This window comes from Camelus dromedarius, unplaced genomic scaffold (assembly GCF_036321535.1).
Source record: "Camelus dromedarius isolate mCamDro1 unplaced genomic scaffold, mCamDro1.pat HAP1_SCAFFOLD_189, whole genome shotgun sequence".
NCBI classification, from domain to species: domain Eukaryota; kingdom Metazoa; phylum Chordata; class Mammalia; order Artiodactyla; family Camelidae; genus Camelus; species Camelus dromedarius.
Window position 1 is genome coordinate 1,385,837 of NW_026989847.1, and position 25,370 is coordinate 1,411,206.

Sequence of the window (25,370 nt, forward strand, 5' to 3'; positions counted from 1 at the left end):
TCCTGCAACCCGTTCCCTTTGTGCTAGATGAACGAACGTCTGTCCACATGCTCAGTTCTGAGAGATAAGTGTGTGTGAAATCCGTCCTTCACCTAGCTTGTTGGGAATACAAAGTTTCTTTTCATTTGCAAAACCCTCTACATACATATATATTTTTAGGTACTAGCTCCAACTCTTTTTTACAGTGAAAATTTCTGGAAATTCAAACCGGCACTAGAAAAGAGACTGAGAAACCTGAGTAAAAGTTTCTCCTGCAACCCGTTCCCTTTTTGCTAGATGAACGAAACTCTCTCCAAATGCTCAGTTCTGAGATATAAGTCTGTGTGAAAGCCGTGCTTCAAATATCTTGTTGGGAACTCAAAGATTCTTTTCAGTTGCAAACTCCACTCCATACATATATATGGGAAGATACTAAATCCAACTCGGTTTTACAGTGAAAACTGCAGGAAATTCAAACCGGCACTAGGAAACAGACTGAGAAACCAGAGTAAAATTTCACCTGCAACGCGTTCCCTTTGTGCTACATGAACGAAAGTCTCTCCACATGCTCAGTTCTGAGAGATAAGTGTGTGTGAAAGCCGTCCTTCACCTAGCTTGTTGGGAACCAAAAGTTACTTTTCAGTTGCTAACTCCACTCCATACATATATATGGGGAGTTACTAGCTCCAACTCCGTTTTACAGTGAAAACTGCAGGAACTTCAAACCGGCACTAGGAAACAGAATGAGAAACCAGAGTAAATGTTTCACCTGCAACCCGTTCTCTTTGTGCTAGATGAAAGAAAGTCTCTCCACATGCTCAGTTCTGAGAGATAATTGTGTGTGAAAGCCGTCCTTAAACTAGCTTGTTGGGAACACAAAGTTTCTTTTCAGTTGCAAACTCCAATCCATACATATTTATCGTGAGGTACTAGCTCCAACTCGATTTTACAGTGAAAATTGCAGGAACATCATACAGGAACTAGTTATCAGACTGAGAAACCAAAGTAAAAGTTTCCACTGCAAACGTTTCCAATTGTGCTAGATGAACGAACGTCTCTCCACATGCTCAGTTCTGAGAGATAATTGTTTGTGAAAGCCGTCCTTCAACTACCTTGTTGCTAACACAAAGTTTCTTTTCAGTTCAAATTCCACTCCTTACATATATATATAAGGAGGTACTAGCTCCAACACGGTTTTACAGTGAAAACTGCAGGAACTTCAAACCAGCACTAAGAAACAGATTGCGAAACCAGAGTAAAAGTTTCTCCAGCAACGCGTTCCTTTTGTGCTAGATGAACGAAAGTCTCTCCACATGCTCAGTTCTGAGAGAAAAGTGTGTGTGAAAGCCGTCCTTCACCTAGCTTGTTGGGAACACAAAGTTTCTTTTCAGTTGCAAACTCCAATCCATACATATATATGGGGAGGTACAATCTCCAACTCGGTTTTACAGTGAAAACTGCAGGAACTTCAAACCGGCACTAGGAAACAGAATGAGAAAAAAGAGTAAATTTTCTCTTGCAACGCTTTCCCTTGGTGCTAGATGAACGAAAATCTCTCCACATGCTCAGTTCTAAGAGATAAGTGTTTATGAAAGCTGTAGTTCAAATATCTTATTGGGAACACAAAATTTCTTTTCAGTTGCAGACTCCACTCCATATATATATATGGGAAGATACTAACTCCAACTCCGTTTTACAGTGAAAATTGCAGGAAATTCAAACCGGCACTAGGAAACAAACTGAGAAACCATAGTAAAAGGTTCCCCTGCAACGCGTTCCCTTTGTGCTAGATGAAAGAAAGTCTCTCCACATGCTCAGTTCTGAGAGATAATTGTGTGTGAAAGCCGTCCTTAACCTAGCTTGTTGGGAACACAAAGTATCTTTTCAGTTGCAAACTACACTCCATACCTATATATGGGGTGGTACAATCTCCAACTCGGTTTTACTGTGAAAACTGCAGGAACTTCATACCGGCACTAGGAAAAAGACTGAGAAACCAGAGTAAAAGTTTCTCTTGCAACGCTATCCCTTGGTGCTAGATGAACGAAAATCTCTCCACATGCTCAGGTCTGAGAGATAAGTGTGTGTGAAAGCCGTCCTTCACCTAGCTTGTTGGGAACACAAAATTTCTTTTCAGTTGCAAACTCCACTCCATACATATATATGGGAAGATAATAACTCCAACTCGGTTTTACAGTGAAAACTGCAGGAAATTCAAACCGGCACTAGGAAAAAGACTGAGAAACCAGAGTAAAAGTTTCTCCTGCAACCCGTTCATTTTGTGCTAGATGAACGAAAGTCTCTCCACATGCTCAGGTCTGAGAGATAAGTGTGTGTGAAAGCCGTCCTTCACCTAGCTTGTAGGGAACACAAAGTTTCTTTTCACTTGCAAACTCCAATCCATACATATATATGGGGTCTTACTAGATCCAACATGGTTTTACAGTGAAAAATGCAAAAACATCAAACCGGCACTAGGAAAAAGACTGAGAGACCAGGGTAAAAATTTCTCCTGCAACCCGTTCCCTTTGTGCTAGATGAACGAACGTCTATCCACATACTCATTTCTGAGAGATAAGTGTGTGTGAAAGCCGTCCTTCACCTAGCTTGTTGGGAACACAAAGTTTCTATTCAGTTGCAAAATCCACCCCATAAAAATATATGGGGAGGTACAAGATCCAACACGATTTTACAGTGAAAAATGCAGGAACTTCAAACCGGCACTAGGAAACAGACTGAGAAATCAGAGTAAAATTTCTCCTGCAACCTGTTCCCATTGTGCTAGATGAACGAACGTCTCTCCACATGCTCAGGTCTGAGAGATAAATGTGTGTGAAATCCTTCCTTCAAATAGCTTGTTTGGAACACAAATTTTCTTTTCAGTTGCAAACTCCAATCCATACATATTTATGGTGAGGTACTAGCTCCATAACGGTTTTACAGTGAATAATGCAGGAACATCAAAACGGCACTAGTTAACAGACTGAGAAACCAGAGTAAAATTTCTCCTGCAACCCGTTCCCTTTGTGCTAGATGAACGAACGTCTGTCCACATGCTCAGTTCTGAGAGATAAGTGTGTGTGAAATCCGTCCTTCACCTAGCTTGTTGGGAATACAAAGTTTCTTTTCATTTGCAAAACCCTCTACATACATATATATTGTTAGGTACTAGCTCCAACTCTTTTTTACAGTGAAAACTGCAGGAAATTCAAACCGGCACTAGGAAACAGACTGAGAAACCAGAGTAAAATTTCTCCTGCAACGCGTTCCCTTTGTGCTAGATGAACAAAAGTCTCTCCACATGCTCCGTTCTGAGAGATAAGTGTGTGTGAAAGCCGTCCTTCACCAAGCTTGTTGGGAACACAAAGTTTCTTTTCAGTTGCTATCTCCACTCCATACATATATATTTGGAGGTACTAGCTCCAACTCCGTTTTACAGTGAAAACTGCAGGAACTTCAAACCGGCACTAGGAAACAGAATGAGAAACCAGAGTAAAAGTTTCACCTGCAACCCGTTCTCTTTGTGCTAGATGAACGAAAGTCTCTCCACATGCTTAGTTCTGAGAGAAAAATGTGTGTGAATGCCGTCCTTCACCTAATTTGTTGGAACACAAAGTTTCTTTTCAGTTGCAAACTCCACTCCATACATATTTTTCGTGAGGTACTAGCTCCAACTCGATTTTACAGTGAAAACTGCAGGAACATCATACAGGAAGTAGTTATCAGACTGAGAAACCAAAGTAAAATTTTCCCCTTCAAAACGTTCCTTTGTGCTAGATGAACGAAACTCTCTCAACATGCTCAGTTCTGACAGATAATTGTGTGTGAAAGCCGAATTTCACCTAGCATGTTGGGAACACAAAGAATCTTTTCAGTTGCAAACTCCATTCCATACATATATATGGTCATGTAATAGCTCCAACTCGGTTTTACAGTGAAAACTGCAGGAACTTCAAACCGGCACAAGTTAACAGACTGAGAAACCAGAGTAAAATTTCTCCTGCAACACGTTCCCTTTGTGCTAGATGAACGAACGTCTCTCCACATGCTCAGTTCGGAGAGAAAAGTGTGTGTGAAAGCCGTCCTTCACCTAGCTTGTTGGGAAAACAAAGTTTCTTTTCAGTTGCAAACTCCACTCCATAAATATATATGGGGAGGTACTAGATCCAACACGGTTTTACAGAGAAGAATGCAGGATCTTCAAAGCGGCACTAGGAAACACCCTGAGAAATCAGAGTAAAAGGTTCTCCTGCAACCCGTTCTTTTGTGCTAGATGAACAAACGTCTCTCCACATGCTCAGTTCTGAGAGATAATTGTGTGTGAAAGCCGTCCTTCACCTAACTTGATTGGAAAATAAAGTTTCTTTTCAGTTGCAAACAACTCACCATACATATATATGGGGAGGTACTAGATCCAAATCGGATTTACAGTGAAACCTGTATTAACATCAAACAGGCACTAGGAAACAGACTGAGAAACCAGAGAAAAGTTTCTCCTGCAACCCGTTCCCTTTGTGCTAGATGATCGAACGTCTCTCCACATGCTCAGTTCTGAGAGAGAAGTGTGTGTGAAAGCCGTCCTTCACCTAGCTTGTTGGGAACCCAAAGTTTCTTTTCAGTTGCAAACAGCTCTCCATACATATATATGGGGAGGTACTAGTTCCAACACGATTTTACAGTGAAAACTGCAGGAACTTCAAACTGGCACTAGGAAACAGACTCAGAAACTAGAATAAAATTTCCCCTGCAACCTGTTCCCCTTGTGCTAGATGAACAAACGTCTCTCCACATGCTCATTTCTGAGAGCTATGTATGTGTGAAAGCCGTTCTTCAACAAGCTTGTTGGGAACACAAAGTTTCTTTTCAGTTGCAAACTCCAATCCATACATATTTATGGTGAGGTTCTAGCTCAAACTCGGTTTTACAGTGAAAACTGCAGGAACTTCAAACCGGCACTAGGAAACAGACTGAGAACCCAGAGTAAAATTTTCCCCTGAAAACCGCTCTATTTGTGGTAGATGAACGAACGTCTCTCCACATGCTCAGTTTTGAGAGATAAATATGTGTGAAAGCCGTCTTCACCTAGCTTGTTGGGAACACAAAGTTTCTTTTCAGTTGCAAACACCTCTCCATACATATATATGGGGAGGTACTAGCTCCAACTCGGATTTACTGTGAAACCTGTATTAACATCAAACAGGCACTAGGAAACAGACTGAGAAACCAGAGTAAAAGTTTCTCCTGCAACCCGTTCCCTTTGTGCTACATGAACGAACGTCTATCCTCATGCTCTTTTCTGAGATATAAGTGTGTGTGAAAGCCGTGCTTCACTTAGCTTGTTGGGAATATAAAGTTTCTTTCAGTTCCAAAATGCACTCCATACATATATATGGGTAGGTACAAGCTCTAACTCGGTTTTACAGGGAAAACTGCAGGAACTTCAAACCGGCACTAGGAAACAGACTGAGAAACCAGAGTAAAAGTTTCTCCTGCAACCCTTTCCTTTTGTGCTAGATGAACGAACGCCTCTCCACATGCTCAGTTCTGAGAGATATTTGTGTGTGAAACCCGTACTTCACCTTGCTGGTTGGGAACACAAATTATCTTTTCAGTCTCAAACTCCACTCCGTACATATATATGGGGAGGTACTAGATCCAACACGGTTTTACAGTGAAAAATGCAGGAACTTCAAACCGGCACTAGGAAACAGACTGAGAAACCAGAGTAAAAGTTTCACTTGCAACGCTTTCCCTTGGTGCTAGATGAACGAAAATCTCTCCACATGCTCAGTTCTAAGAGATAAGTGTTTATGAAAGCCGTCGTTCACCTATCTTATTGGGAACACAAAATTTCTTTCCAGTTGCAAACCCCACTCCATACATATATATGGGAAGATACTAACTCCAACTCGGCTTTACAGTGAAAACTGCAGGAAATTCAAACCGGCACTAGGAAACAGACTGAGAAAACAGAGTAAAAGTTTCTCCTGCAACGCGTTCCCTTTGTGCTAGATGAACGAAAGTCTCTCCACATGCTCAATTCTGAGATATAAGTGTGTGTGAAAGCCGTCCTTCATTTAGCTTGTTGGGAAAACAAAGTTTCTTTTCAGTTGCAAACTCCACTCCATACATATATATGGGGTGGTACAATCTCCAACACGGTTTTACAGTGAAAACTGCAGGGAATTCAAACCGGCACTACGAAACAGACTGAGAAACCAGAGTAAAATTTCTCCTTCAACCCGCTCCATTTGTGCTAGATGAACGTACGTCTCTCCACATGCTCAGTTCTGAGAGATAAGTGTTTGTGAAAGCCGTACTTCAACTAGCTTGTAGGGGACACAAATTATCTTTTTAGTTGCAAACCCCAATCCATATATATTTATGGTGAGGTACTAGCTTCAACTCGGTTTTACAGTGAAAACTGCAGGAAATTCAAACCGGCACTAGTTAAGAGACTGAGAAACCAGAGTAAAATTTTCCCCTGCAAACCGTTCCCTTTGTGCTAGATGAACGAACGTCTCTCCACATGCTAAGTTCTGAGAGATTAGTGTGTGTGAAAGACGTCCTTCAACTAGCTAGTTGGGAACACAAAGTTTCTTTCAGTAGCAAACTCCACTCCATACATATAAATGGGGTTGTACTAGCTCCAAATCGGATTTACAGTGAAAACTGCAGGAACTTCAAACCGCCACTAGGAAACAGACTGAGAAACAAGAGTAAAAGTTTCTCCTGCAACCCGTTCCAAATGAGCTAGATGAAAGATGGTCTCTCCACATGCTCTGTTCTGAGAGGTAAGTTTGTTTGAAAGCCGAACTTCACGTAGCTTCTTGGGAACACAAAGTTTCTTTTCAGTTGTAAACACCTCTCCATACATATATATGGGGAGGTACTAGCTCCAACTCGGTTTTACTGTGAAAACTGCAGGAACATCCAACCGAAACTAGGAAAAAGACTGAGAAACCAGAGTAATAGTTTCTCCTGCAACGTGTTCCCTTGGGGCTAGATGAACGAAAATCTCTCCACATGCTCAGTTCTGAGAGATAAGTGTGTGTGAAAGCCGACCTTCATCTAGCTTGTTGAGAACACAAAGTTTCTTTTCAGTTGCAAAATCCACTCCATACATATATATGCGGAGGTACTAGATCCAACACGGTTTTACAGTGAAAAATACAGGAACTTCAAAGCGGCACTAGGAAACAGACAGAGAAACCAGAGTAAAAGTTTCTCCTGCAACCCGTACCCTTTGTGCTAGATGAACGAACGTCTCTCCACATGCTCAGTTCTGAGAGATAAGTGTGTGTGATAGCCGTCCTTCAACTAGCTTGTTGGGGACACATATTTTCTTTTTAGTTGCAATCCCCAATCCGTACATATTTATGGTGTGGTACTAGCTTCAACTGGGTTTTACAGTGAAAACTGCAGGAACTTCAAACCGGCACTAGTTAACAAACTGAGAAACCAGAGTATAATTTTCACCTGCAAACTCTTCCCTTTGTGCTAGATGAAAGAACGTCTCTCCACATGCTCAGTTCTGAGAGATATGTGTGTGTTAAATCCGTCCTTCACCTAGCTGGTTGGGAACACAAAGTTTCTTTTCAGTTGCAAACTCCACTCCATACATATATATGGGGAGATATTAGTTCCAACTCTGTTTTACAGAGAAAACTGCTGGAAATTCAAACCGGCACTAGAAACAGACTGAGAAACGAGAGTAAAAGTTTCTCTTGCAACGTGTTCCCTTGGTGCTAAATGAACGAAATTCTCTCCACATGCTCAGTTCTGAGAGATAAGTGTGTGTGACAGCCGTCCTTCACCTAGCTTGGTGGGAACATAAAGTTTCATTTCAGTTCCAAACTCCACTCCATACATATATATGTGTAGGTAGAGCTCCAACACGGTTTTACAGGGAAAACTGCAGGAACTTCAAACCGGCACTAGGAAACAGACTGAGAAACCAGAGTAAAAAATTCTCCTGCAAACCGTTCCTTTGTGCTAGTTGAACGAACGTCTCTCCACATGCTCATTTCTGAGAGATACGAGTGTGTGAAAGACGTACTTCACCTAGCTTGTTGGGAACACAAATTTTCTTTTCAGTTGCAAACTCCAGTCCATATATGTATATGGGGAGGTACTAGATCCAACACGGTTTTACAGTGAAAACTGCAGGAACTTCAAACCGGCACTAGGAAACAGACTGAGATACCAGAGTATAAGTTTTTCCTGCAACCCATTCCCTTGGTGCTAGATGAAAGAACGTCTCTCCACATGCTCAGTTCTGAGAGATATGTGTGTGTTAAATCCGTCCTTCACCTAGCTGGTTGGGAACACAAAGTTTCTTTTCAGTTGCAAACTCCACTCCATACATATATATGGGGAGATATTAGTTCCAACTCTCTTTTACAGAGAAAACTGCTGGAAATTCAAACCGGCACTAGAAACAGACTGAGAAACCAGAGTAAAAGTTTCTCTTGACACGTGTTCCCTTGGTGCTAAATGAACGAAATTCTCTCCACATGCTCAGTTCTGAGAGATAAGTGTGTGTGAAAGCCGAACTTCACCTAGCTTCTTGGGAACACAAAGATTCTTTTCAGTCGCAAACTCCACTCCATACATACATATGGGGCGTTACTAGCTACAACTCGCTTTTACAGTGAAAACTGCAGGAACTTCAAACCGGCACTAGGAAACAGACTGAGAAACCAGAGTAAAAGTTACTCCTGCAAACCGTTCCCTTTGTGCTAGATGAACGACCGTCTCTCCACTTGCTCATTTCTGAGAGATAAGTGTGTGTGAAATCAGTCCTTTAACTAGCTTGTTGGGAACAAAAAGTTATTTAAGTTGCAAACTCCACTCCATAAATATATATGGGGAGATACTAGCCCCAACACTGTTTTACAGTGAAAACTGCTGGAACTTCAAACCGGCACTAGGAAACAGAATGAGAAACCAGAGTAAAAGTTTCTCTTGCAACGCTTTCCCTTGTTGCTAGATGAACGAACATCTCTCCACATTCTCAGTTCTGAGAGATAAGTGTGTGTGAAAGCCGTAGTTCACCTAACTTTTTGGGAACACAAAATTTCTTTTCAGTTGCAAACTCCACTCCATACATACATATGGGAAGATACTAACTCCAAATCGGTTTTACAGTGAAAATTGCACGAAATTCAAACCGGCACTAGGAAACAGACTGAGAAACCAGTGTAAAAGTTTCTCCTGCAACCCGTTCTTTGTGCTAGATGAACGAATGTCTCTCCACATTCTCAGTTCTGAGAGATAAGTGTGTGTGAAAACTGTCCTTCACCTAGCTTGTTGGGAACACAAAGCTTCTTTTCAGTTACAAACACCACTCCATACATATATATTGGGAGGTACTAGCTCCAAATTTGTTTTACAGTGAAAACTGCAAGAACTTCAAACCGGCACTAGGAAACACACTGAGAAACCAGAGTAATAGATTCTCCTGCAAACAGTTCCTTTTGTGCTAGATGCACGAAAGTTTCTCCACAAGCTGAGTTCTGAGGGATATGTGTGTGTGAAAGCCGTCGTTCACATAACTTGTTGGGAACACAAAGTTTCTTTTCACATGCAAATTCCAATCCATACATATTTATTGGGAGGTACTAGCTCCAACTCGGTTTTACAGTGAAAACTGCAGGAACTTCAAACCGGCACTAGGAAACAGAATGAGAAACCAGAGTAAAAGTTTCTCCTGCAATCCGTTTCCTTTTTGGTAGATGAACGAAGTCTCTCCACATGCCAATTCTGAGAGATAAGGGTGTGTGATAGCCTTACTTCACCTAGCTTGTTGGGAACACAAAGTTCTCTTCAGTTGCAAAAACTTCTCCTTAAATATATATGGGGAGGTACTAGCTCCAACTCGGTTTTACAGTGAAAACTGCAGGAACGTCAAACCGGCACTAGTAAACAGACTGAGATACCAGAGTAAAAGTTTCTCCTGCAACCCGTTCCCTTTGTGCTAGATGAACGAACGTCTCTCCACATGCTCATTTCTGAGAGATAAGTGTGTGTGAAAGCCGTCCTTAACCTAGATTTTTCGGAAAACAAAGTTTCTTATAGTTGCAAACACCTCTCCATACATATATATGGGGAGGTACTAGCTCCAAATCTGTTTTACAGTGAAAATTGCAGGAACTTCAAACCGGCTCTAGGAAACAGACTGAGAAACAAGAGTAAAAGTTTCTCCTGCAAACCGTTAGCTTTGAGCTGGATGAACGAACGTCTCTCCACATGCTCACTTCTGAGAGTTAAATGTCTGTGAAAGCCGTCCTTCACCTAGCTTGTTGAGAACACAAAGTTTATTTTCATTTGCAAACTACAACCCATACATATTTATGGGGAGGTACTAGCTCCAACTCGGTTTTACAGTGAAATCTGCAGGAAGTTTATACCGGCACTAGGAAACAGACTGAGAAACCAGAGTAAAATTTGTCCTGCCACCCGTTCCCTTTGTGCTAGATGAACGAAGGTCTCTCCACATGCTCAGTTCTGAGAGTTAAGTGTGTGTGAAAGCCGTCCTTTACCAAACTTGTTGGGAACACAAAGTCTCTTTTCATTTGTAAACACCTCTCCATACATATATATGGGGAGGTACAAGCTCCAACTGGGTTTTACTGTGAAAACTGCAGGAACTTCCAACCAGCATTAGGAAACATACTGAGAAACCAGAGTAATAGTTTCTCCTGCAACGCGTTCCCTTGGTGATAGATGAACGAACGTCTCTCCACATGCTCAGTTCTAAGGGATAAGTGTGTATGAAAGCCGTCCTTCACCTAGCTTGTTGGGAACACAAATTTTCTTTTCAGTTGCAAACACCTCCCCATACATTTATATGGGGAGGTACTAGCTCCAACTCGGATTTACAGTGAAACATGTATTAACATCAAACAGGCACTAGGAAACAGACTGAGAAACCAGAGTAAAAGTTTCTCCTGCAACCTGTTCCCTTTGTCTCTAACGTCTGATGAACTAACGTCTCTCCACATGCTCAGTTCTGAGAGATAAGTGTGTGTGAAAGCCGTCCTTCAACTTGCTTGCTGGGAAAACAAAGTTTCTTTCAGTAGCAAACGCCACTCCATACATATATATGGGGTTGTACTAGCTCCAACTCGGTTTTACTGTGAAAATTAAAGGAACATCCAACCGGCACTAGGAAACAGACTGAGAAATCATAGTAAAAGTTTCTCCTGCAACTCGTTCCCATTTTGCTAGATGAACGAACGTCTCACAACATGCTGAGTTCTGAGAGATAAGTGTGTGTGAATGCCGTCTTTCAACTAGCTTGTTGGGAACACAAAGTTTCTTTTCAGTTGCAAACTCTAATCCATACATATTTATGGTGAGGTACGAGCTCCAACACGGTTTTACAGTGAAAAATGCAGGAACATCAAACCGGCACTAGTTAACAGACTGAGAAACCAGAGTAAAAGTTTCTCCTGCAACCCGTTCCCTTTGTGCTAGATGAATGAACGTCTCTCCACATGCTCAGTTCTGAGATATACGTGTGTGTGAAAGCCGTCCTTCACCTAGCTTGTTGGGAACACAAAGTTTCTTTTCATTTGCAAACTCCTCTCCATACATATATATGGTTAGGTACTAGCTCCAACTCGGTTTTACAGTGAAAACTTCTGGAAATTCAAACCGGCACTAGGAAACAGACTGAGAATCAGAGTAAAAGTTTCCCTCCAACGCGTTCCCATTTTGCTAGATGAACGAAATTCTCTCCAAATGCTCAGTTCTGAGATATAAGTGTGTGTGAAACCCGTCCCTCATATATTTTGTTGGGAACACAAAGTTTCTTTTCAGTTGCAAACTCCACTCCATACATATTTAAGGGGAGGTACAAACTCCAACTCGGATTTACAGTGACAACTGCAGGAACTTCAAACCGACACTAGGAATCAGACTGAGAAACCAGAGTAAAAGTTTCTCCTGCAACCCGTTCCTTTGTGCTAGATGAACGAATGTCTCTCCACATGCTCAGTTCTGAGAGATAAGTGTGTGAGAATGCCGTCCTTCACCTAGCTTGTTGGGAACACAAAGTTTCTTTTCAGTTGCAAACACCACTCCATACATATATATGGGGAGGTACTAGCTCCAAATCTGATTTACAGTGAAAACTGCAGGAACTTCAAAACGGCTCTAGGAAACAGACTGAGAAACCATAGTAAAAGATTCTCCTGCAAACCGTTCCGTTTGTGCTAGATGCACGAACGTTTCTCCACAAGCTGAGTTCTGAGGGATATGTGTGTGTGAAAGCCGTCCTTCACATAACTTGTTGGGAACACAAAGTTTCTTTTCACTTGCAAATTCCAATCCATACATATTTATGGGGAGGTACTAGCTCCAACTCGGTTTTACAGTGAAAACTGCAGGAACTTCAAACCGGCACTAGGAAACAGACTGATAAACCAGAGTAAAAGTTTCTCCTGCAATCCGTTTCCTTTGTACTAGATGAACGAAGTCTCTCCACATGTCAGTTCTGAGAGATAAGGGTTTGTGAAAGCCTTACTTCACCTAGCTTGTTGGGAACACAAAGTTTCTCTTCAGTTACAAAAACCTCTCCTTAAATATATATGGGGAGGTACTAGCTCCAACTCGGTTTTACAGTGAAAACTGCAGGAACGTCAAACCGGCACTAGGAAACAGACTGAGATACCAGATTAAAAGTTTCTCCTGCAACCCGTTCCCTTTGTGCTAGATGAACGAACGTCTATCCACATGCTCATTTCTGAGAGATAAGTGTGTGTGAAATCCGTCCTTAACCTAGATTTTTCGGAACACAAAGTTCCTTTTCAGTTGCAAACACCTCTCCATACATATATATGGGGAGGTACTAGCTCCAAAACCGTTTTACAGTGAAAAATGCAGGAACTTCAAACCAGCACTAATAAACAGACTGAGAAACAAGAGTAAAAGTTTCTCCTGCAAACCGTTATCTTTAGGCTGGATGAACGAACGTCTCTCCACATGCTCACTTCTGAGAGATAAGTGTGTGTGAAAGCCGTCCTTCACCTAGCTTGTTGGGAACACAAAGATTATTTTCACTTGCAAACTACAATCCATACAAATTTATGGGGAGGTACTAGCTCCAACTCGGTTTTACAGTGAAAACTGCAGGAAGTTTATACCGGCACTAGGAAACAGACTGAGAAAACAGAGTAAAATTTGTCCTGCCACCCGTTCCCTTTGTGCTAGATGAACGAAGGTCTCTCCACATGCTCAGCTCTAAGAGATAAGTGTGTGTGAAAGCCGTCCTTCACCTAGCTTGTTGGGAACACAAAGTTTCTTTCAGTAGCAAACTCCACTCCATACATATATATGGGGTTGTACTAGCTCCAACTCGGATTTACAGTGAAAATTGCAGGAATTTCAAAACGGATCTAGGAAACAGAATGAGAAACCAGAGTAAAAGTTTCTCCTGCAACTCGTTCCCGTTTGCTAGTTGAACGAACGTCTCTCCACATGATCAGATCTGAGAGATAATTGTGTGTGAAAGAAGTCCTTCAACTAGCTTGTTGTGAACACAAATTTTCTTTTCAGTTGCAAAATCCAATCCATACATATATATGGGGAGTTACTAGCTCCTACACGGTTTTACAGTGAAAACTGCAGGAACTTCAAACCGGCACTAGGAAACAGACTGAAATACCAGAGTGAAAGATTCTCCTGCAAACTGTTCCATTTTTGCTAGATGAACGAACGTCTCCCCACTTGTTATGTTCTGAGAGATAAGTGTGTGTCAAAGCCGTCTTTCACTTAGCTTGTTGGGAACACAAAGTTTCTTTTCAGTTGTAAACAACTATCCATACATATATATGGGGAGGTACCAGCTCCAAATCGGTTTTACTGTGAAAACTGCAGGAAATTCAAACCGGCATTAGGAAACAGACTGAGAAACCAGAGTAAAATTTTCTCCTGCAACCCGTTCACTTTGTGCAAGATGAACGAACGTCTCTCCACATGCTCAGTTCTGAGAGATATGTGTGTGTGAAAGCCGTCCTTCACCTATCTTGTTGGGAACACAAATTTTCTTTTCAGTTGCAAAATCCAATCCATACATATATATGGGGAGGTACCAGCTCCAAATCGGTTTTACTGTGAAAACTGCAGGAAATTCAAACCGGCATTAGGATACAGACTGAGAAACAATAGTAAAAGTTTCTCCTCCAACCCTTTCCTTTTGTGCTAGTTGAACGAACGTCTCTCCACATGCTCAGTTCTGAGAGATAAGTGAGTGTGAATGCCGTTCTTTAGGTATCTTTTTGGGAACACAACGTTTCTTTTCAGTTGCGAATTCCACTCGATACATATATACGGGTAGGTACTAGATCCAACTCGGTTTTTCTGTGAAAACTGCAGGAACACCAAACCGGCACTAGGAAACAGACTGAGAAACCAGAGTAAAAGTTTCTCCTGCAACCCTTTCCCTTTGTGCTAGATGAACGAACGTCTCTCCACATGCTCAGTTCTTAGAGATAAATGTGTGTGAAAGCCGTCTTTCACATAGATTGTTGGGAACAAAAAGTTTTTTCCAGATGCATACCCCACTCCATACATATATATGGGGAGGTACTAGCTCCAACTCGGTTTTACAGTGAAAACTGCAGGAACTTCATACCGGCACTAGGAAGCAGACTGAGAAACCAGAGTAAAATTTTCTCCTGCAACCCGTTCCCTTTGGGCTAGAAGAACGAACGTCTCTCCACATGATCAGTTCTGAGAGATAAGTGTGTGTGAAAGCCGTACTTCACCTAGATTGTTTGGAACACAAAGTTTCTTTTCAGTTGCAAAATCTACTCCATACATTTATATGGTTAGGTACTAGCTCCAACTCGGTTTTAGAGTGAAAACTGAAGGACTTCAAACCGGCACTATGAATCAGACTGAGAAACCAGAATAAAAGTTTCTCCTGCAACCCGTTCCCTTTGTGCTAGATGAACGAACGTCTCTCCACATGCTCAGTTCTGAGAGATAAGTGTGTCTGAAAGTCGTCCTTCACATAGCTTGTTGGGAACACAAAGTTTCTTTTCAGTTGCAAACTCCACTCCATACATATATATGGAGGTACTAGGTCCAACACGGTTTTACAGTGAAAACTGCAGGAACTTCAAACCAGCACTAGGAAAAAGACTGAGAAACCAGAGTAAAAGTTTCTCCTGCAACCCGTTCCGTTTGTGCTAGATGAACGAACATCTCTCCACATGCTATATTCTGAGGGATTAGTGTGTGTGAAAGCCGTCTTTTAACTAGCTTGTTGGGAACTCTAAGATTCTTTTCAGTTGCAAACACCTCTCCATACATATATATGGGGCGGTACTAGCCCCAAATATTTTTTACAGTGATAACTGCAGGAACTTCAATCCGGCACTTGGAAACCGACTGAGAAACCAGAATATAAGTTTCCCCTGCAAACCGTTCCCTTTGTGCTAGATGAACGAAAGTCTCTCCACATGCTCAGTTCTGAGAGATAAGTGTGTGTGAAAGCCGTCCTTCACTTGGTTGTTTGGAACACAATGTATCTTTTCAGTTGCGAATTCCACTCGATACATATATATGGGTAGGTACTAGATCCAACTCGGTTTTTCTGTGAAAACTGCAGGAACACCAAACCGGCACTAGGAAACAGACTGAGAAACCAGAGTAAAAGTTTCTCCTGCAACCCTTTCCCTTTGTGCTAGATGAACGAACGTCTCTCCACATGCTCAGTTCTGAGAGATAAATGTGTGTGAAAGCCGTCTTTCACATAGATGGTTGGGAACAAAAAGTTTTTTCCAGATGCATACCCCACTCCATACATATATATGGGGAAGTACTAGCTCCAACTCGGTTTTACAGTGAAAACTGCAGGAACTTCATACCGGCACTAGGAAGCAGACTGAGAAACCAGAGTAAAATTTTCTCCTGCAACCCGTTCCCTTTGGGCTAGAAGAACGAACGTCTCTCCACATGATCAGTTCTGAGAGATAAGTGTGTGTGAATGCCGTACTTCACCTAGATTGTTTGGAACACAAAGTTTCTTTTCAGTTGCAAAATCTACTCCATACATTTATATGGTTAGGTACTAGCTCCAACTCGGTTTTAGAGTGAAAACTGAAGGACTTCAAACCGGCACTAGGAATCAGACTGAGAAAACAGAATATAAGTTTCTCCTGCAATCCGTTCCCTTTGTGCTAGATGAACGAACGTCTCTCCACATGCTCAGTTCTGAGAGATAAGTGTGTCTGAAAGACGTCCTTCACCTAGCTTGTTGGGAACACAAAATTTCTTTTCAGTTGCAAACTCCAATCCATACATATATATGGAGGTACTAGGTCCAACACGGTTTTACAGTGAAAACTGCAGGAACTTCAAACCGGCACTAGGAAAAGGACTGAGAAACCAGAGTAAAAGTTTCTCCTGCAACCCGTTCCGTTTGTGCTAGATGAACGAACATCTCTCCCCATGCTATATTCTGAGGGATTAGTGTGTGTGAAAGCCGTCTTTTAACTAGCTTGTTGGGAACTCTAAGATTCTTTTCAGTTGCAAACACCTTCCATACATATATATGGGGCGGTACTAGCCCCAAATATTTTTTACAGTGATAACTGCAGGAACTTCAATCCGGCACTTGGAAACCGACTGAGAAGCCAGAATATAAGTTTCCCCTGCAAACCGTTCCCTTTGTGCTAGATGAACGAAAGTCTCTCCACATGCTCAGTTCTGAGAGATAAGTGTGTGTGAAAGCCGTCCTTCACTTGGTTGTTTGGAACACAATGTATCTTTTCAGTTGCAAACTCCAATCCACACTTATATATGGGGAAGTTCTATATCCAACTCGGTTTTACAGTGAAAACTGCAGGAACTTCAAACCGGCACTAGGAATCAGACTGAGAAACCAGAGTAAAATTTTCACCTGCAAACCGTTCCTTTTGTGCGAGATGAACGAACGTCTCTCAACATGCTCAGTTATGAGAGATAAGTGTGTGTCAAAGCCGTCCTTCATTTAGCTTGTTTGGAACACAAAGTTTCTTTTCAGTGTAAACACCTCTCCATACATATATATGGGGAGGTACCAGCTCCAAATCAGATTTACTGTGAAAACTGCAGGAACTTCAAACCGGCACTTGGAAACAGATTGAGAAAGCAGAGAAAAAGTTTCTCCTGCAAACCTTTCCCTTTGTGCTAGATGAAAGAACGTCTCGCCACATGCTCAGTTCTGAGTGATATGTGTGTGTGAAAGCCGTACTTCACCTAGCTTGTTGGGAACACAAAGTTTCTTTTCAGTTGCAAACACCAATCCTTACAAATTTATGGGGAGGTTCTAGAACCATCTCGGTTTTACAGTGAAAACTGCAGGAAGTTCAAACCGGCACTATGAAACAGACTGCGAAACCAGAGTAAAATATTTTTCCTGCAACCCGTTCCCTTTGTGCTAGATGAACGAACGTCTCTCCACAGGCTCAGTTCTGAGAGATAAGTGTGTCTGAAAGACGTCCTTCACCTAGCTTGTTGGGAACACAAAGTTTCTTTTCAGTTGCAAACTCCACTCCATACATATTTAAGGGGAGGTACAAACTCCAACTCGGATTTACAGTGACAACTGCAGGAACTTCAAACCGACACTAGGAAACTGACTGAGAAACCAGAGTAAAAGTTTCTCCTGCAACCCGTTCCTTTGTGCTAGATGAACGAATGTCTCTCCACATGCTCAGTTCTGAGAGAGAAGTGTGTGAGAATGCCGTCCTTCACCTAGCTTGTTGGGAACACAAAGTTTCTTTTCAGTTGCAAACACCACTCCATACATATATATGGGGAGGTACTAGCTCCAAATCTGATTTACAGTGAAAACTGCAGGAACTTCAAAACGGCTCTAGGAAACAGACTGAGAAACCATAGTAAAAGATTCTCCTGCAAACCGTTCCGTTTGTGCTAGATGCACGAACGTTTCTCCACAAGCTGAGTTCTGAGGGATATGTGTGTGTGAAAGCCGTCCTTCACATAACTTGTTGGGAACACAAAGTTTCTTTTCACTTGCAAATTCCAATCCATACATATTTATGGGGAGGTACTAGCTCCAACTCGGTTTTACAGTGAAAACTGCAGGAACTTCAAACCGGCACTAGGAAACAGACTGATAAACCAGAGTAAAAGTTTCTCCTGCAATCCGTTTCCTTTGTACTAGATGAACGAAGTCTCTCCACATGTCAGTTCTGAGAGATAAGGGTTTGTGAAAGCCTTACTTCACCCAGCTTGTTGGGAACACAAAGTATCTCTTCAGTTACAAAAACCTCTCCTTAAATATATATGGGGAGGTACTAGCTCCAACTCGGTTTTACAGTGAAAACTGCAGGAACGTCAAACCGGCACTAGGAAACAGACTGAGATACCAGATTAAAAGTTTCTTCTGCAACCCGTTCCCTTTGTGCTAGATGAACGAACGTCTATCCACATGCTCATTTCTGAGAGATAAGTGTGTGTGAAAGCCGTCCTTAACCTAGATTTTTCGGAACACAAAGTTCCTTTTCAGTTGCAAACACCTCTCCATACATATATATGGGGAGGTACTAGCTCCAAAACCGTTTTACAGTGAAAAATGCAGGAACTTCAAACCAGCACTAATAAACAGACTGAGAAACAAGAGTAAAAGTTTCTCCTGCAAACCGTTATCTTTAGGCTGGATGAACGAACGTCTCTCCACATGCTCACTTCTGAGAGATAAGTGTGTGTGAAAGCCGTCCTTCACCTAGCTTGTTGGGAACACAAAGATTATTTTCACTTGCAAACTACAATCCATACAAATTTATGGGGAGGTACTAGCTCCAACTCGGTTTTACAGTGAAAACTGCAGGAAGTTTATACCGGCACTAGGAAACAGACTGAGAAAACAGAGTAAAATTTGTCCTGCCACCCGTTCCCATTGTGCTAGATGAACGAAGGTCTCTCCACATGCTCAGCTCTAAGAGATAAGTGTGTGTGAAAGCCGTCCTTCACCTAGCTTGTTGGGAACACAAAGTTTCTTTCAGTAGCAAACTCCACTCCATACATATATATGGGGTTGTACTAGCTCCAACTCGGTTTTACAGTGAAAATTGCAGGAATTTCAAAACGGATCTAGGAAACAGAATGAGAAACCAGAGTAAAAGTTTCTCCTGCAACTCGTTCCCTTTTGCTAGTTGAACGAACGTCTCTCCACATGATCAGATCTGAGAGATAATTGTGTGTGAAAGAAGTCCTTCAACTAGCTTGTTGTGAACACAAATTTTCTTTTCAGTTGCAAACACTTCTCCATATATATATGTGGGGAGGTACCAGCTCCAACTCGGTTTTACAGTGAAAACTGCAGGAACTTCAAACCGGAACTAGGAAACAGACTGAGAAACCAGAGTAAATGTTTCTCCTGCAACCCGTTTCAATTGTGCTACATGAACGAAAGTCTCTCCACATGCTCAATTCTGAGAGGTAATTGTGTGGGAAAGCCGAACTTCACATTGCTTCTTGGGAACACAAATTTTCTTTTCAGTTGCAAAATCCAATCCATACATATATATGGGGAGTTACTAGCTCCAACACGGTTTTACAGTGAAAACTGCAGGAACTTCAAACCGGCACTAGGAAACAGACTGAAATACCAGAGTGAAAGATTCTCCTGCAAACTGTTCCATTTTTGCTAGATGAACGAACGTCTCCCCACTTGTTATGTTCTGAGAGATAAGTGTGTGTCAAAGCCGTCTTTCACTTAGCTTGTTGGGAACACAAAGTTTCTTTTCAGTTGTAAACAACTATCCATACATATATATGGGGAGGTACCAGCTCCAAATCGGTTTTACTGTGAAAACTGCAGGAAATTCAAACCGGCATTAGGAAACAGACTGAGAAACCAGAGTAAAAGTTTCTCCTGCAACCCGTTCACTTTGTGCAAGATGAACGAACGTCTCTCCACATGCTCAGTTCTGAGAGATATGTGTGTGTGAAAGCCGTCCTTCACCTATCTTGTTGGGAACACAAATTTTCTTTTCAGTTGCAAAATCCAATCCATACATATATATGGGGAGGTACCAGCTCCAAATCGGTTTTACTGTGAAAACTGCAGGAAATTCAAACCGGCATTAGGATACAGACTGAGAAACAATAGTAAAAGTTTCTCCTCCAACCCTTTCCTATTGTGCTAGTTGAACGAACGTCTCTCCACATGCTCAGTTCTGAGAGATAAGTGAGTGTGAATGCCGTTCTTTAGGTATCTTTTTGGGAACACAACGTTTCTTTTCAGTTGCGAATTCCACTCGATACATATATATGGGTAGGTACTAGATCCAACTCGTTTTTTCTGTGAAAACTGCAGGAACACCAAACCGGCACTAGGAAACAGACTGAGAATCCAGAGTAAAAGTTTCTCCTGCAACCCTTTCCCTTTGTGCTAGATGAACGAACGTCTCTCCACATGCTCAGTTCTTAGAGATAAATGTGTGTGAAAGCCGTCTTTCACATAGATTGTTGGGAACAAAAAGTTTTTTCCAGATGCATACCCCACTCCATACATATATATGGGGAGGTACTAGCCCCAACTCGGTTTTACAGTGAAAACTGCAGGAACTTCATACCGGCACTAGGAAGCAGACTGAGAAACCAGAGTAAAATTTTCTCCTGCAACCCGTTCCCTTTGGGCTAGAAGAACGAACGTCTCTCCACATGCTCAGTTCTGAGAGATATGTGTGTGTGAAAGCCGTCCTTCACCTATCTTGTTGGGAACACAAATTTTCTTTTCAGTTGCAAAATCCAATCCATACATATATATGGGGAGGTACCAGCTCCAAATCGGTTTTACTGTGAAAACTGCAGGAAATTCAAACCGGCATTAGGATACAGACTGAGAAACAATAGTAAAAGTTTCTCCTCCAACCCTTTCCTATTGTGCTAGTTGAACGAACGTCTCTCCACATGCTCAGTTCTGAGAGATAAGTGAGTGTGAATGCCGTTCTTTAGGTATCTTTTTGGGAACACAACGTTTCTTTTCAGTTGCGAATTCCACTCGATACATATATATGGGTAGGTACTAGATCCAACTCGTTTTTTCTGTGAAAACTGCAGGAACACCAAACCGGCACTAGGAAACAGACTGAGAATCCAGAGTAAAAGTTTCTCCTGCAACCCTTTCCCTTTGTGCTAGATGAACGAACGTCTCTCCACATGCTCAGTTCTTAGAGATAAATGTGTGTGAAAGCCGTCTTTCACATAGATTGTTGGGAACAAAAAGTTTTTTCCAGATGCATACCCCACTCCATACATATATATGGGGAGGTACTAGCTCCAACTCGGTTTTACAGTGAAAACTGCAGGAACTTCATACCGGCACTAGGAAGCAGACTGAGAAACCAGAGTAAAATTTTCTCCTGCAACCCGTTCCCTTTGGGCTAGAAGAACGAACGTCTCTCCACATGATCAGTTCTGAGAGATAAGTGTGTGTGAATGCCGTACTTCACCTAGATTGTTTGGAACACAAAGTTTCTTTTCAGTTGCAAAATCTACTCCATACATTTATATGGTTAGGTACTAGCTCCAACTCGGTTTTAGAGTGAAAACTGAAGGACTTCAAACCGGCACTAGGAATCAGACTGAGAAACCAGAATATAAGTTTCTCCTGCAACCCGTTCCCTTTGTGCTAGATGAACGAACGTCTCTCCACATGCTCAGTTCTGAGAGATAAGTGTGTCTGAAAGACGTCCTTCACCTAGCTTGTTGGGAACACAAAGTTTCTTTTCAGTTGCAAACTCCAATCCATACATATATATGGAGGTACTAGGTCCAACACGGTTTTACAGTGAAAACTGCAGGAACTTCCAACCGGCACTAGGAAAAGGACTGAGAAACCAGAGTAAAAGTTTCTCCTGCAACCCGTTCCGTTTGTGCTAGATGAACGAACATCTCTCCCCATGCTATATTCTGAGGGATTAGTGTGTGTGAAAGCCGTCTTTTAACTAGCTTGTTGGGAACTCTAAGATTCTTTTCAGTTGCAAACACCTTCCATACATATATATGGGGCGGTACTAGCCCCAAATATTTTTTACAGTGATAACTGCAGGAACTTCAATCCGGCACTTGGAAACCGACTGAGAAGCCAGAATATTAGTTTCCCCTGCAAACCGTTCCCTTTGTGCTAGATGAACGAAAGTCTCTCCACATGCTCAGTTCTGAGAGATAAGTGTGTGTGAAAGCCGTCCTTCACTTGGTTGTTTGGAACACAATGTATCTTTTCAGTTGCAAACTCCAATCCACACTTATATATGGGGAAGTTCTATATCCAACTCGGTTTTACAGTGAAAACTGCAGGAACTTCAAACCGGCACTAGGAAACAGACTGAGAAACCAGAGTAAAATTTTCACCTGCAAACCGTTCCTTTTGTGCTAGATGAACGAACGTCTCTCAACATGCTCAGTTCTGAGAGATAAGTGTGTGTCAAAGCCGTCCTTCATTTAGCTTGTTTGGAACACAAAGTTTCTTTTCAGTTGTAAACACCTCTCCATACATATATATGGGGAGGTACCAGCTCCAAATCAGATTTACTGTGAAAACTGCAGGAACTTCAAACCGGCACTAGGAAACAGATTGAGAAAGCAGAGAAAAAGTTTCTCCTGCAAACCTTTCCCTTTGTGCTAGATGAAAGAACGTCTCGCCACATGCTCAGTTCTGAGTGATATGTGTGTGTGAAAGCCGTACTTCACCTAGCTTGTTGGGAACACAAAGTTTCTTTTCAGTTGCAAACACCAATCCTTACAAATTTATGGGGAGGTTCTAGAACCATCTCGGTTTTACAGTGAAAACTGCAGGAAGTTCAAACCGGCACTATGAAACAGACTGCGAAATCAGAGTAAAATATTTTTCCTGCAACCCGTTCCCTTTGTGCTAGATGAACGAACGTCTCTCCACATGCTCAGGTCTGAGAGATAAGTGTGTGTGAAAGAATTCCTTCTCGTAGCTTGTTGGGAACACAAAGATTCTTTTCAGATGCAAACTCCACTCCATACATTTATATGGGGAGGTTCTAGCTCCAACTCGGTTTTTCAGTGAAAACTGCAAGAAATTCAAACCGGCACTAGGAAACAGATTTAGAAACCAGCGTAAAGTATTCTCCTGCAACACGTTCCCTTTGTGCTAGATGAACGAACGTCTCTCCACATGCTCAGTTCTGAGAGAAAGTGTGTGTGAAAGCCGTTCTTCAGATAGCTTGTTGGGAACACAAAGCTTCCTTTCAGTTGCAAACTCCAATCCATACATATTTATGGGGAGTTACTAGCTCCAACTCGGTTTTACAGTGAAAACTTCAGGAACATCATACCGTCACTAGGAAACAGACTGAGAAACCAGAGTAAAATTTCTCCTACAACCCGTTCCCTTTGTGTTAGATGAATGAAATTCTCTCCACATGCTGAGTTCTGAGAGATATGTGTCTGTGAATGCCGTCCTTCACATAGCTTGTTGGGAACACAAAGATTCTTTTCAGTTGCAAACTCCACTACATACATATATATGGGGAGTTACTAGCTCCAAATTGGTTTTACAGTGAAAACTGCAGGAACTTCAAACTGGCACTAGGAAACTGAGAAACCAGAGTAAAAGTTTCTCCTGCAACCTGTTCCCTTAGTATTAGTAGAACGAACGTCTCTCCACATGCTCAGTTCTGAGGTATAATTGTGTGTGGAAACAGTCCTTCACCTAGATTGTTGGGAACACAAAGTTTCTTTTCAGTTGCAAAATCCATTCCATACATATATATGGTGAGGTACTAGCTCCAACTCGGTTTTACAGTGAAAACTGCAGGAACTTCCAACCGGCACTAGGAAACAGACTGAGAAACCAGAGTAAAATTTTCTCCTGCAACCCGTTCACTTTGTGCAAGATGAACGAACGTCTCTCCACATGCTCAGTTCTGAGAGATATGTGTGTGTGAAAGCCGTCCTTCACCTATCTTGTTGGGAACACAAATTTTCTTTTCAGTTGCAAAATCCAATCCATACATATATATGGGGAGGTACCAGCTCCAAATCGGTTTTACTGTGAAAACTGCAGGAAATTCAAACCGGCATTAGGATACAGACTGAGAAACAATAGTAAAAGTTTCTCCTCCCACCCTTTCCTTTTGTGCTAGTTGAACGAACGTCTCTCCACATGCTCAGTTCTGAGAGATAAGTGAGTGTGAATGCCGTTCTTTAGGTATCTTTTTGGGAACACAACGTTTCTTTTCAGTTGCGAATTCCACTCGATACATATATATGGGTAGGTACTAGATCCAACTCGGTTTTTCTGTGAAAACTGCAGGAACACCAAACCGGCACTAGGAAACAGACTGAGAAACCAGAGTAAAAGTTTCTCCTGCAACCCTTTCCCTTTGTGCTAGATGAACAAACGTCTCTCCACATGCTCTGTTCTGAGAGATAAATGTGTGTGAAAGCCGTCTTTCACATAGATTGTTGGGAACAAAAAGTTTATTCCAGATGCATACCCCACTCCATACATATATATGGGGAGGTACTAGCTCCAACTCGGTTTTACAGTGAAAACTGCAGGAACTTCATACCGGCACTAGGAAGCAGACTGAGAAACCAGAGTAAAATTTTCTCCTGCAACCCGTTCCCTTTGGGCTAGAAGAACGAATGTCTCTCCACATGATCAGTTCTGAGAGATAAGTGTGTGTGAAAGCCGTACTTCACCTAGATTGTTTGGAACACAAAGTTTCTTTTCAGTTGCAAAATCTACTCCATACATTTATATGGTTAGGTACTAGCTCCAACTCGGTTTTAGAGTGAAAACTGAAGGACTTCAAACCGGCACTAGGAATCAGACTGAGAAACCAGAATAAAAGTTTCTCCTGCAACCCGTTCCCTTTGTGCTAGATGAACGAACGTCTCTCCACATGCTCAGTTCTGAGAGATAAGTGTGTCTGAAAGACGTCCTTCACCTAGCTTGTTGGGGACACAAAGTTTCTTTTCAGTTGCAAACTCCACTCCATACATATATATGGAGGTACTAGGTCCAACACGGTTTTACAGTGAAAACTGCAGGAACTTCAAACCGGCACTAGGAAAAAGACTGAGAAACCAGAGTAAAAGTTTCTCCTGCAACCCGTTCCGTTTGTGCTAGATGAACGAACATCTCTCCACATGCTATATTCTGAGGGATTAGTGTGTGTGAAAGCCGTCCTTCACTTGGTTGTTTGGAACACAATGTATCTTTTCAGTTGCAAACTCCAATCCACACTTATATATATGGAAGTTCTATATCCAACTCGGTTTTACAGTGAAAACTGCAGGAACTTCAAACCGGCACTAGGAAACAGACTGAGAAAACAGAGTAAAATTTTCACCTGCAACCCGTTCACTTTGTGGAAGATGAACGA